This window comes from Pocillopora damicornis, chromosome 7, assembly GCF_964200805.1.
Source record: "Pocillopora damicornis chromosome 7, jaPocDami1.2, whole genome shotgun sequence".
NCBI lineage: Eukaryota > Metazoa > Cnidaria > Anthozoa > Scleractinia > Pocilloporidae > Pocillopora > Pocillopora damicornis.
Window position 1 is genome coordinate 6,589,333 of NC_142676.1, and position 14,037 is coordinate 6,603,369.

Here is a 14,037-nt window from a genome sequence, read left to right on the forward strand (position 1 = left end):
TGTTGACCACAAGCTGTTAACTCACCTAGGATCTTAGGGGGAGCTCCTCTGTCCCCATAACCTGCACAATTAAAAGAAGGAAAAATTCTCTTAGTATAGCAAAAACAGCTGAAAATTAATTTAATAAGAATATGACTGGTAGAATTCTTGCATAAAAAAAGTTTTAATTAACAATAACAAGAAGTTTATTTATACCTTGAGTAAGTAACAACAAAATGTTAAAACAGAAAAGCTGGTAGCTGGACACCAAAAAGAACTATAGGAACTATACCATATGTCAGTCAGCCTGTCCCCATCATACCCTAAGACACATATGATCATAACAAGAGAACGTCACTGTTGCCTATTCTTCCCTTTCCTCCTCAGCTCTTCCCAGCTCACCCTATTCTCTTGAATCTCTTTTTCATTGGCCATTGTTAGTTGCTGTACTAATCAAGTGCCCATTTAACAGTGTAAGATTATACTTTGTAGGCTAACACAATACCAAATCAAATGACAACCCTTTGGCTTAACTCTACTGACTAGAAATATTTCATTTTTTTCATAGTTATTGGAATTTTTGCAATAACTGTATTTTCAAGTTGTCAACTAATCAACTGATGCTTTTCAAGATTGAATAAAAAATACTTCCAAAGAGGTTGGTTTTCATGTTTTGTAATTTAATGTCCATAAGTAATTAAACAGGTTAGGCCGCGAGTGTAAATAGAATTTTATGTTGCTGCTAGTTCCACATTTAATGAATGGTTTGAAGCCAGTTTATCAATAACTGTTCAGGTTCTCTTCAGCCTTAGCCTTAGGTAGAGAGAGCAAAAAAATGTCAATTTTATAGACCCCCTAAGGAATGACAAGTCAGGTCCTATGGATACATCTATAATTGCCATGTCATGCTTGCACACTGAACATTTAATCACTGGCCAGAAATTCTCTTACATTTGACTACTAAATTCAGATCACTTATCCATGACTCATATGCACTGGCACTTTTACTACAAAATTCACCCCAGCTTTAACAAAATTTTAAAATACAGAACAACAAAGTTCAAAAGCTTGCTTTTCACAGTTTACTTCTCTTGTACAGTTCAGTAAAGTTCTGAAAAAGTTTGAGGAAGTAGTTTGAAAATGTAAGTAATGTGGAGAGAGGAATTTATTGTGTATAAATAAGACTTAGAAACAAATGATGAGTGGTCTATAGCTGTAACTTACTTTAATAGTCCTTGGTCCCATCCTGTAACAAAAATTTAATCATGACTTATTAAATAGTAAAAACACTTCTAATATAACCAAATATCTTACATTATTATTCAACTGCTCTCAGAGAGTACAAATAATGCACAAATTGAGTACAAATATCATGTGAAATTGCACAGCTGTTTGGACAGTTGGTTATTTTACAATGTAATCCAACAAGAACATTACAAGACCTGTCCCAAACCACTCCTCTATTTGCTTTGTTTTTCCTGCCTTATAACAAATGACTATAAAATAAAACAGTTGGGTAAAAAAAAAACATATGAGATGTTTGAGAAACTAAGTTAACTATAAACATTCTGAAACCTAAAGTTTATCAAACCATTAAACCCAATGCTTGTTAATAAATTAAAGTAATAGATCCCCATAAGCTTGTGATGTCCAAATGTTTCTTGCCTTCTCCCCAATTCCCACATGGGCCAAGTGATTGCTAAACCAGTAGAAAGTTCAATCACTTGCTTAAATGCATAATATCATGGCAAACTACAAATATCAGCCTGTTTTGCAAAGTCATGCATGCTATATCACAAGTATCCACCTTTGATAACTTGTCCCACTCCTAATGTAAACACGAATGGTTCTCCTCGAGGGATACTGCCGTCAAATTGTGTCCCGTCCCTCAGAGTACCCTAAAAATCAAATAAATTTAAACACACAGAACAAATCAACACAACTCAAGTTTGAAGGAAACTTTTTCAAGTTGTGACCTTTCTCTTGCAGCTAATTCAAATTAACTAATTTTGGGTTATGAATGGAAAAAACTTTAAAAATTCTGTATCAGCTGATTGACTTCAATTTCTTCATTATAATTGGTTTACAAGTCATGTTACCTGAGGAAACCATTTTCTCACAAGGAGTTCGGGACGAAACATTGCATTAAATTACTTCCCTCATCTTTGATAAATATCTTTAAATACCCTGTAAATAAACCATGCAAACAGAAACAAGACCCTGTCTGTAATGCATGTTTGACAGAAGTCTATTCAACAAAAAAAGGAGTAAAAGTTCACAATATTAAGTGTGACACTGTTGAAAATTAAGTGAAACATACTGCTGTTTAATTAGTGAAGTCAATTTATGCCTGGTATATAGTTTATCTCACTGGGCCTTTTAAACCAGCCAAGAATCAAACCAACACGAAAAAGTGAATTTCCCTTCCTCACCGTCATGCGATTAATTCATTTACAACATAGCTAGTAAATTTGTCTGATCAAATTCAATTGCATGAGTTTGCTTCATATTCCTATTGTGCATGCTCATGACGTCAGCAAACAAATCCCTCAGAGAATTTTGCATTCAATCAGGAAATAAAGTTCATTTACACGCATGAATTCACCTGTCAGTTTTTTGACCAACCTAAGACATGATCATTTACAGTGTAACAAAATGTTTTCTTGAAACGAAATTATCAACGTGCTGAAGCATAGCAGAGGGAATATTAACCCTTTTACAACATTTAAACCATGTGGCTGTGGTCTTTGAAAAAATTTACTTGTGCTTATTTATTCCAAACTGCAGGAGAAAAATTGTGATTACATATTAATAATATACATGAAAAAATACGAGAAAGCTTATCATAATTATGTGGAAGCAAAGCATGCACATCATGTGCAAAAATAATTTATTCAAAGCCTGCAAATGACATTGTGCGTTCGGTCAAAACAACCGTGTACAATCAAAACAATAATATACATTGATATTTTCTCATCTTTAAGGTCCGGCTAAACATTTCAAGGAATTGTTGAGTCTGGTTTGTTACTTCTTTGCACTGAATAAACCCTCTTCTGCATTGAATCACCTATAAGCTGCATTTACCTAAACCAATCAGAACTGAGTAACTTTTTCATGTATCTTATTATTGCATGTAATGTAACAGTAATGCATGAACCTTCCTTGGTTCCTAATGCATGTCCACTGATGTACAACCATGCAAGATTTTAGGGGACTCCAAGGAGACAAAAGTAAGTTTTGAGTGGAATTTTTGAGAGGATATTCTAAAAATTATCCTTTTGAGACACATTCAAACTGGCTCTTTCCTGTACTAATCAGACAGAAGATATTTGCTCTCAATCATGATGCACAGACTTCCCACTCAGTCATCAAGTAAATATTATGATCCGTCAAATATTTTCGCCGTTCAGAGCTGTTTACAGCCAATCAAATCAGAGAAATAACATTTTCACATGTGGAGAAAACATTTCATCCAATCATGAAGAACCTGTCAGAAGTACTGAGTTTTCAATGAGAGAAACCCTGCGTTTGTTTACAAAATTTATCGCAAGAAACGACCAAACTCAATGCTGACCACTGAGGCCCCTTTCTATCTTAGTATGAACTATTCAAAGTATTCTGGTAGATGTTGGTTTAAGGCAAGTGCAATGGGGGTAAACAAAGCTGGACTCGATAAGAGGCGACAGCTCATGAACCACAGGGCAAGAAAGACACCTCTACAACAGTAGGTACACATGACTGACATGTTTGAGTGAAGCATGTCAAACATTAAGATGTGATTGTCAGGTTGCTTTTCATTACTAGCAAACAGCTTATTTCTATCAGCTTTGAAAACTTCTGTATCCTCGCTTTAAAAAAAAAAACGCATTTCCCATGAACATTTAAACATTAAAGAGATAAGGAACCAGCAACAGGTTTTTCCATTGTCTCATAACATCATATTCTCCTCACAATTTTTGGTTACATTTTAAAAAATTTTAATCATTATAACACATTGAAGTCGCAGATTTTAACCCTTTTAGTCCCACTAGTGATCTAGACAGAATTTCTCCTTACACCATCAGTACAATATCAAACAGACAAATAATGAGTATAAAGAAAAATATCAATTAGGGGATAATTGGTTGATCCAATTCCAAATTCTCCAACCTAACAGCAAATAAATTGTTTGGCTGACAGTAAGGAGAATTACTGATGAAATCTTGAGAGTTAAAGGGTTATGTAATCCTATTTTTTTTTGAGAGGGCACAGTAATGAATCTTGCAATCTGATTGGTTCTTTACCCGGTCAGTATTTTCCTATCTCTGCCCACGGGCCACGGTAATGCTTTCGTGAGTCACCAAGTACATCCCAACTTTTGTTGCCATTTTTCATAAAATATAGCTCGTGTTTCCGGCTGGGCAGTATTTTTAAGCAAACACATCAGTAACTACTTCAAGCCGATGAATAACTTATGAATCCTCCCTTTTCTCTCACTCAAATCACTTTGGTTGACAGAAAAATATTGGTTTCAGAATGAATTTGTATAAACAATAGTGTCGTTACGTTGGTTGACAAGTGGCCTAAAACCTGTCTGCAATTAATTTTAATCGTTCACAAAAAGTACCAAGAAAGTTAAAATGTGAGGGATTTTGTTACAGTTAAACTGAATGAAGGAACTTTCATTCATTTAATACCTGAATTTTCTCAAGCAATTTGTTCGCATTGAAAGAGCGAGCGAAGTTTTAATTTAAGTTTTACAACAAATATACGCTCTCGGTGAGTCTTTCCAAGTCTGTTCAATTTGAACATTTGTACCATAAATTGCACAAGAGAAACTGAAGGAATTTTTTGAGAAAAGGCCGCATTAAATCCCCTTGTGTCTCGTTGGAGTGTGCCATTCGAATTTAGTTTTTGTGGAGGAAAGACCAGATTTACACATGCCATTGCAGCAAACAAACAAGCAAACTATCACAACTTCAAAATAAAAAATTAAATTTACTCACGATTACTTTCCTTGCCGTTTATTTAATGAACAGAGGTAAATCTTCGTACATGAATGAATCGTCGATGAGAGTGAATAATACTTTCCATTAGATCATTGAATGTTTTTGAAGAAAACATTGTCATGGGAGTCCTTGCCAAACTAGTTCCGTTGTTTTTCAAATGTTCTTACGCTTTCTTTTGGTTACACACTCTCTAATTGACAGGTGTCAGATTGTGACAGATACTTGTAAAAATAATGTTTCAAAGTTTGTTTGGAAGCCTTTAAAATTATCGTTATGGAAATGAAAATGTTTCGCTGATGCATCTCTCTTGAATTTGCATCACCTCTATTTTAACTACCATTAACTGGCTCAAAAACTGTTCAGTTTATGGAAGATCTTGCCGTATTTACAGCCCTAAATCATTTGGGTTCTTTCGGAACGAATTTCGTCAAGTTTCAAAAAAATAAATATGTTATTTACTGGCTAAGGGTTGGTCGGTATGGTGAAAAACTGTGACCTCCGTCTTGAAAATGCTACCTTCAGCCTACGGCCTTGGGCAGTATTTTCAAAACCTCCGTCACAGTTTTTCACCATATATACAGACCTCCCAGCCTGCAAATAACATGTATATATGTACCAGAAAGGCAGCAAATAAATGTAACATACTCCAGTAAAGTGTTGTTATGTTCAATGAAGTTTCAAACTCATTAAAGTTAAGTTGACTTCATGATTCAGATTTTAGTTTAAGAAATGTGTAATATCTCTTTACATGGAGGAAAAGAGAGTGCCAATTATGAATTTTAAAATAGTAAATGCCAAAAACTTTAAGATGGATTTATTTATTATCTATTCACTGAGATTTTACTCATTAGCTGGCACACAAAGATATAAAAGACCCTTTGTGAAAAAACCCAGGGCAATAAAATTAAAGATTCAGGAAAAGCATATGACATCAACTAGTTTACTGATGTTCTCACCTGAATTCAGTCTGGAAGGAGAACTCTGCAACACTTCTGTTTTATCTTCTCACACCTGAATTAAAACATAAAATTTAATTATTTGCAGGCAGATTAAGGAAGAAATTAAAGGGATGGACATATGTTACATAAAAAGAAATCCCTTAATATAAAAATAAGGCAGAAGTATATTACCTACGTGTCTTTGCTTCTGAATACAGCTTTAATAGGTATCTTTCATGTAATTATCTACATATGTAAACCGGGTGAAATATACGGTCGTAAAAGTAATTTTATTCTAACCTTCCTCTTTGAAGGCTGCCTTTTGAATCAAGTATATCAAGTTCAGTACCTCCGGAATCATAAGCCGAGCTTTTGGGGCTACAAAATGATAAAATAATCAACGCGTTATGGCAGGCCAATTTATCGAGAGTCAATTAAGTATAGTTTCCTAAAATCATTTGGAAAGTTGAAAATGTGCTTCACTTGTGTTACATATACGGATTCCGAGAGTGTGACTCGATTAATTCAAAAGAAAATATCCAAGCAGGTTACAGAAATGGTTCATGAATTGTAAACTGATAATGTCACGGTTAATAAAACCTCCCTGAATCATGGTGCTGATACGAATTTATCGTTCATAATCGCTTATGAAATTCCGAGATTGTACCTCAATGAATTCAACAGAAAATATCCAGGAAAGTTACAGAAACAGACTCTCAAAAACGGCTCCCGAATTAAAAAACTGTGAACAACAATTACTTACACTAACCATGTGCTTACCAGCGTGCTTGTGAGCTCAAATTGCTAGGACCCCATTTAATTACACGATCACAGCTCAGACGCTTCTTGCAAAATGTGATCATTATCGGTTTCAGAGGTTGATTCTTCAGTTTCCACCATTAGGAAAAAAATATCGCATCGGAGGCATGTTCACCATAACCCGAGCATTACGTACGCCTCGACTGAGATGTTGAGCGAAGAGAAAGTGGCTCCATGTTTTGTGAGACAATTGAAACCATTTCCTGAAGTTCGAGTAGAAAACATGAAAACATAGCGCTGAAAAGTACCACAACTAAACAATGAAATTCACTCATTCCGCAGTAGAACTAACTCCACTTCACCCGTAAGTTTGTTTGCTCACATGACAATATTGTGAAAATCAAATTACCGCATCAGACTCAATGTAAACATGATCATCGCTGACTCGATCTCATTTTATTTGAATTTTGGGAAAGGCCACTACTTCGTTCTCAGGCTAAAACAATACTTCTTCGACAAAGCGCGATTTTTTTAAAAATAGAGTAAATCCTACGATAGTTGACTGAAGAGAGAAAGAGATAGAAACTTGCGCTCGCCGTTCGCTATCATTTGAAAACTTTCTAGGCAAAACAAAATCCGTAAGATAACTTCTTTTCCATTAACACCATGACCGTATAAAACATTCCAAACGACAGGACAAGAAATAACTTGAAGAATACGAACACTTTAGAATGTTATTCGAGCGATGAACCGGCGCGAGGGTTTTTAGGCGATGAAGGCCAAAGTCATTGTTTTGCCGAAACGTGATTTTAATTATAAACTAAAGCTAGTATCAAACGACGATTGGTAAAAAAAGATTGAATTTTTCTGGGCCTTAGCGTTAGAGAAAACCCAGATAAGACACGGCTTACCTTCTCTTCTTTCTCGGATCCCTTGTAGTTCGTTTCCCTTTGATGATGACCCCTTTTCAGCTTGAAGCAAATTGTCTCAATGGTCATACGGATGGTTCAGATTATGCTTGGTTCAAAGAAGGTGCGCTGGTGATTATAGCCTGCAGAGCAGGCGTAAGTTTGGCGAGCGAGTGCTAAGTAATTTCATAACGAATATTATGGCCGCCATCTTTGATTTTAATGGCAGCGGAAGGCTGGGGAGAGGAAAAATTTATACCAAGGGGGCGGTTGACGGTCAAAAATAATGAAAGGGGGAGGGGAGAGAAATAAAAGATTTGTTTCGTTGAAGTTGAAATACCTTTAAAAATTAACTGCACTATTTCCTCTGCAGTGTTTGCCAAAAATATTTATTTAGAAGTACTTTACTAAGGGAGTTGTTTATACTTTCTAGGCAAAGTCCATTGGGTCCTTTTAGTTCATCGCAAAACTTTGTGATCCGCAAACCTCGATGATCAAATATTTTATTGTGGATTCAATTAATTTTGGTTGGTGGAGCATTTTGTTTGACCGGATTAAGTTTCAACTTATGTTTGTTTGACTAAATTAACGTCATATGTGAACATTTCCATGTAAAAGCATTTGAGTGTATAAAACAAAACCTGTACTGTAAATCCTGTTGAATACACACCTCAGGGCGTCAGTTACTAATCTGTAAATTTCTTGTACTTCCTCTTGGACCGGAATCTTGGCGATTCTTACATAGTGTTAATGTTTTTAATCAAATGTAATGTCACAGTGAGGCAAAAGGTTCAATTCGTTAGCATTGTAAAAAGCGTATTAACAATTCAACTGCATGAGCCTGATTTGAAATATCAATGTATTAACAAGGGCGTGGTCAGGATCTTCTAACAGGGGGTCCTTTTACTCTGTTTTTGTCGGAAGCTGAGGGCAGAGAGGCATTACAAAATGTTTTTATCATAATTTGTTAAATTTTCGTGACAAACAGAGAGGTAACATATCCCCATATTGCCGAGAAAGATGTTGGGTCTCGTTTGACAATGCCTTTATTAAGATTGGCCTTAGTGGAGGATTAATTGAATACATTTTATCCTCAGAATAGGAGAAGAAAGAAGGACTTTCTTAAAAATCTAACGAGAAGCTAAATAAGTAGTGAGAAAAACATCAGCGATTGGAGCAAAGACTTTTCAGGGTAATCTGCTACAATGCCTTATACCTCAGGCGCCATATATGGATAAGTTCCATATACTTCAGTGATTGTAAAGGACAACTTCGCTCAGACCAAAGTCTGACAGCTTTAGGTGGCCATTTGAGGTTATCAGAATATTTTCCGGTTTTAGATCTCTGATGAAATAAGTTGGCAAAAACTTCTTTCACTCATTTTGAGTGTACATCACTTTACAACAAGGCAAACCAGATTTACATCAATTTTTCTGTTATAATGGAAAATCTTCTACCCGTTCTTTCTTGATTCCAATCCAATACAGCTCATGTCAATTGTGGCGCCACGATCTGAAAAACGAGCCCTTTTTCGTTTTCTCACTAAGGTTCCTCGTCCGCCACTGGCGCATTATATTTTAGCCAATTTGCACCAAGAAAGCTGGTTTGACAGGGAAGGTAAGTTAATCGACATTGGAATTAAGCCGGAATGAACGAGAAAATCTTTTTGTATCCTAGAAGCACTTGGATTGAAATGGGTGTATGCCGGCTGTTTTATCTTCTCTAAACTATGAAGTAAACATTTCTATTTATCATCCCATAATCCTTCTCCTTCCTATAATTCTTGTCGTCAGTGTTATTGTTATCGTTGTCGTTGTCATTTTCTCTATCGTTACCGCTATCGTTATCAATATCGTCTGTGTTGTTTTACAAAAGGCTCCAAGACACTGGGGAAAAAGCAAAATTTTTCTTCGAAATGAGACATTAATGAGTACGTTATGCCACAAACAAACCTGTGGATGAATTTTTTTTAATTCAAATACTAATGCCAGCCTAGAGGCGGTAACTTTAAGTGTCAACTTGTACCATGTTAGCATCACGTTCTCTTCGACGCCATTTTGTTGCCTGTAGCAGCGAGAATTGTTACGCAGATGACACCAACACAAAAGACAAAAATTCATGCAACTACCGACAGAAGAACACATGCCCACTTAAAAGAAACTACCTCCAATCATCACTAATCTATCAAGCCACTGTCACAAGTAAGGACAACAGCACCACTGAAACATACATACAGAACGGTGTTTGTAAAGTATATTACTTACAGAATATAAGCGAAAATGAAGAAGATCTTCTGTCCTATCCGAAATTTATTATAAAAAGGAAACATTTACTGCAAATCACGGCTCTTTCACTCAGGATTTTCACAAGGAATTCAGTGAGCACGAAGTGTTTCACAAGGTCCAGAGGAGCTCAGTTTGAACACATAAATTACTTTTTTAAAACTTAATTCTTATCTCGTAAAATACAAATCCTTATCGCTTCACGAAGTTAATTAGCCCAGTACCGAACCTTTGTGAGTCCTTGTGCAACAGATTTACGGCTCCATGTCCCCTACGCGGTCGCTGTTCGTCACTTTATGCAAGCCGTCATTTTTAAAATAAATAACCGCTAGTCAGCCGGCGCAAAACGAAGCTCTCTGAGAGAAGCCGCGCATTACTTACTATACGCCGATCTTGGCATCTTACGAGCTCTTAGTCTTTAGCGCTGCGGTCTATACCTTGCGTAAGAACCGGGCATAAAAGGCAGACCAGAAAATCATTTATTTGCCAAAAATAATGCGTTTACAAACAAGTTAGGTGACGACAGTCAAAGGAGTCTATAACGCTTAAAGTTTGGCAAATAGGCTGTTAGTTAATTAAGGAAAAAAGATATTTCTGAGATATTAGATATTTCATTATTTTGTAAACTCCGTCCGTATAAAAAAAATAAAAACCACCACTGCACCACACGGACTTTCGTACTTGTCGATTTAACAAATTTAACAATATAAATAAATAATGCCTCGGAGACTAGCGAAACAGACAAACACGGTGAGAACACAGTTTACCCTCAACGAAGTAGCCATTTGCTTGGCATCATACAGGTTCGCTCTTATTATTTTAAAAGTTTGTGCCTGCTACCTTCAAAAGTTCATGCACGATTTCAAGAGCAGAGAACTTTCCTCGTTCGGCCCATGTTTTGCAAGCTGTTTTAAGAAAACGAGGAATTAAAAAGTGAAGGAAAGAAATTCAAACATAGTTTTAAATGATGGCCAACAAGTCGAAATATTCCTTTACGTTTGGCAAATTAGTTGCACTGGATACTGAGTATCGTATATCGACCGGGAATGTCGGTGAGCTAAAAAGCCTTTAAGATTAGGACGTACTTCTTTTTACAAATCGAAAGCAACTTTAACTCTAAGAGGCGTGTTATATCGTGCAAAGTTGCGAGCAAGATTTCAACACGTTCCTGTGCTTCGACCGTACGAAGCACGACAATAGCTGCGAAGTTAATAAGGCAAGTAACTTACACGCTGCTAAAGTGTTAAAAGCTCGTTATTTTGTTTTAGCGTGCAAGTGTACCGTGAGCGTGCGTTCACCTTATTCCCTGAATATTGCCCCCCAGATCCCTCACAGTCTAACCTCTACTCGGCCAGAGTTGCTCAGCCGTATATCACCAGCTAAATAAAGACAAAAAGAGCATGTAGCGGCCGACACAAGCGAAGCAGATTTCAACGACAACTATGAGTTTCGCTAATGAAGACGCACTATGAAGCGAGGATATATTTCACGGAAAAGATTTGAATCGTTTTATTAGCGTAGTTGAGGTATCCAAGTACTTATCGTAAACTGAAATATGAAATTATAAGGAAGAAGCTAAGCTAAATTCTAAGATACGAACCAACATTCCAATTGTTCCGATATAAAAGCAAGATCACAAAAGACTAGCTAAAACTCTAAAACAAACTCACAAAAGACTATCTTCAAAGGATAAAGGAGAACCGCTTGAAAACGAATTCTAACAAAACTAATAACCGAGTGTAAAAAACGAGTAGCTTACTAACAAAGCATGAACAATGTAAGCCACGTGTTACAAGGTTGCAAAGAAACTGGTATAAAAAACTGGGCGAAACTACCGAAAGACTAGATGTTTAAACAAGCACAAAGAAAAGGAACATAAGCACTTACACAACAGTCCCGCTTGTAAGAGTTTGACCAAAACGAACTTCGAGATAAGGTGGGCAAAAGGGCGCTTTTCGATAAACACGTCTTATCGTTAGCCCAACGCAAGATAACTAACTAAAATGCGGTTCTGGGTGGAACTTAAAGATCACGTCCCTAATGGACAAACAGTAACGTCTCTATTGCGGTTTAACACGTTTAATACGAAACAAACTTAAAACGAATCAATGTCTGGTGGCAAAGGCGTGGCAGCCGTTACAGAGCACGTCTATTGACTTGAATCGGAGAGGTGTTTATTGCTCAATGTTTGCTTGTGATGATCGCATGCATTTTTTTGTTGTTGTCGCGCTACATGGACTTTTAAAGCTACAAACCTCAAGTCGCGAGAGAAACTCTTAATATTTTCACAGCATAATGATATTTACCACCTGTTTCGTTGTCCGATTTAAATATCACCCCTGCGCCGTATCTCTCACCGCAATTTTTGTCAAGCGCCCACCCAGCTCTCACACATTGGTCCAATGAGGTCTCGTTTCCAATTATGGCAATTAAACACAATTTTTTGACTTAAACTCTTGGATATTCACATTTATGTCCGGTAGCCGGTGAAGTATTTTAATGGCTTAATAAAGCTAGCCGCACAATCAGTCTGTAAAAGTTTTCCGTTGTTTACTCACGGACTAAAAACTTAAATTGAAATTGGACCAAATGATTTAAGACCTACCTTTCTTCGCATTCTGTTTCTGAATTCTGCGAAAAATATTCCCTTTAACATGCGAATGTAAAAGAACTTATCCAAGACGTTACAAAAACCATCTTGGCCTTCGTAATGGTGGTCTTGATTCTTATTTACAATTAGATTGCGTCATTATAGCAACATTTTCTATAGGCGCGCGCCAGAAACAGAAATGCAAGGTGGGTGTCCGCTGACTTCTAACCGTGGAATAATCCCATGGGGCTCCTCGCAACACAAAAATTGCTTTTGAGTGGAATTTTTGATAAAATATTCCAAACATTTAGCTCTAACGAAAGAAACGCTCAAATCGGCTCTTTCCCGATACTCATCAATTACAAAATTCTAAGCGTTCTTTATCTGAAATTCCTGCCTTTGGTACAATTTTGTTGATAGGAAATAATAAAAATATTCTCGATTTCAGCGACAAACATTTAACCGATTTATAAGCTGATTATATAAAGAACATCTCACGTCCCTCAAAGAATGTGATTTTAACTCCTGTTCAGCGAGTTAAAACGCCGATGGCCGTGAAGAAAGTTTTGATCAGCGAAGTGTCTTGGAGATACAAAGCATTGTAGTTGGGGAATAAACCTTCTTTCCAACTTCTTTCTTGTTCTGTTCTAACCCAACCAAAATATATGCAAAATACTCTAATAACAGGCTGACTAATAAGAATTGCATAATTCAACAGATTCAAAGTTGCAGTAGTGTCTTCAGTGTATCTATTCCAAAGAGGTCTTCTATCTTTGTTTATTTAAATTTGATGCAGCAGTTGCTGAGAAGCAAATTTTGAAATCTTTACCGTCTTTGAGGGTATAGCTATCTTGTGGTGGCATTACTGTCAGCTTTCCCGAAGAGAGTGCTGAGGGCTTAACGTGAAGGCCAGTGCCCGCATGCATCCCAGCCACCAACTTATCCCAAGGTTAGTTGCAAATGACTCTGTGTGCGCACCAGCGCTAATCAATAAGGAAATTTGCTCGCGATTTTCTCTAATGACACGAGCAGTAATAGAAGTCGCAAATAAATCCGTTGGGGTTGAATTCTTCGACTGAAATCAAAATGTAGTCTCTTTGATAAATTTTTTATTATCGATATAAAAGAAAATTTTTTGTTATGTTTTTAAAGTGTTAGATAAGTTCAAGCTACGACGAGGTTTTAATTTCTTTGTCAGGTGAGTTTCAAGTTTGCCGGCCATCAGGTGCACCTGAAAAATTTATAGTGATTTTTGGTCAGTCCAAATTTAACCTATAAACGCCATGTTGTACGCTTAAGCCTCACTCAAGGAATTATATTTCTGTCAGTAATTCTTAACAATAATTAGCTCTTGCTTGTTGTGTGACCGCGAAGGCGACGAGAGCGTGACAGGAAACGGGTGCATGGGAAATGACTTCATGAGCGGATCAAACGCTCTTTACATGACACTAGGCAATAACTCATCAACCAAAAAACTAACTAAACTTTGAATTCATATGAAATTTCTTAAAAAGCATCCAACACTATTAAGAAGTTTGAAAGAACCTCTCAGTAGAATTTTTGTAAAAATTCCTGACTATTGAACATTTAGTC

General features: G+C 36.5%; 1 long non-coding RNA gene across 6 annotated transcripts; it reads right to left on the minus strand.

Moving 5' to 3' along the window:
- Positions 1–880: 880 nt before the first annotated feature.
- Positions 881–7,807, minus strand: LOC149042278 (uncharacterized). Of its 6 annotated transcripts, XR_016188564.1 has the most exons (7): positions 7,576–7,807; positions 6,686–6,927; positions 6,098–6,283; positions 5,924–5,978; positions 1,787–1,877; positions 1,422–1,475; positions 881–1,225 (listed from the first exon to the last, which is right to left on the minus strand). It is a non-coding gene; the product is annotated as an uncharacterized LOC149042278 (long non-coding RNA). The 6 variants fall into 6 exon arrangements; XR_016188566.1 differs by lacking the exon at positions 1,422–1,475 and having other exon boundaries at positions 6,675–6,927; positions 7,576–7,799; XR_016188563.1 differs by lacking the exon at positions 881–1,225 and having other exon boundaries at positions 1,232–1,475.
- Between the last annotated feature and the right edge of the window lie 6,230 nt (positions 7,808–14,037).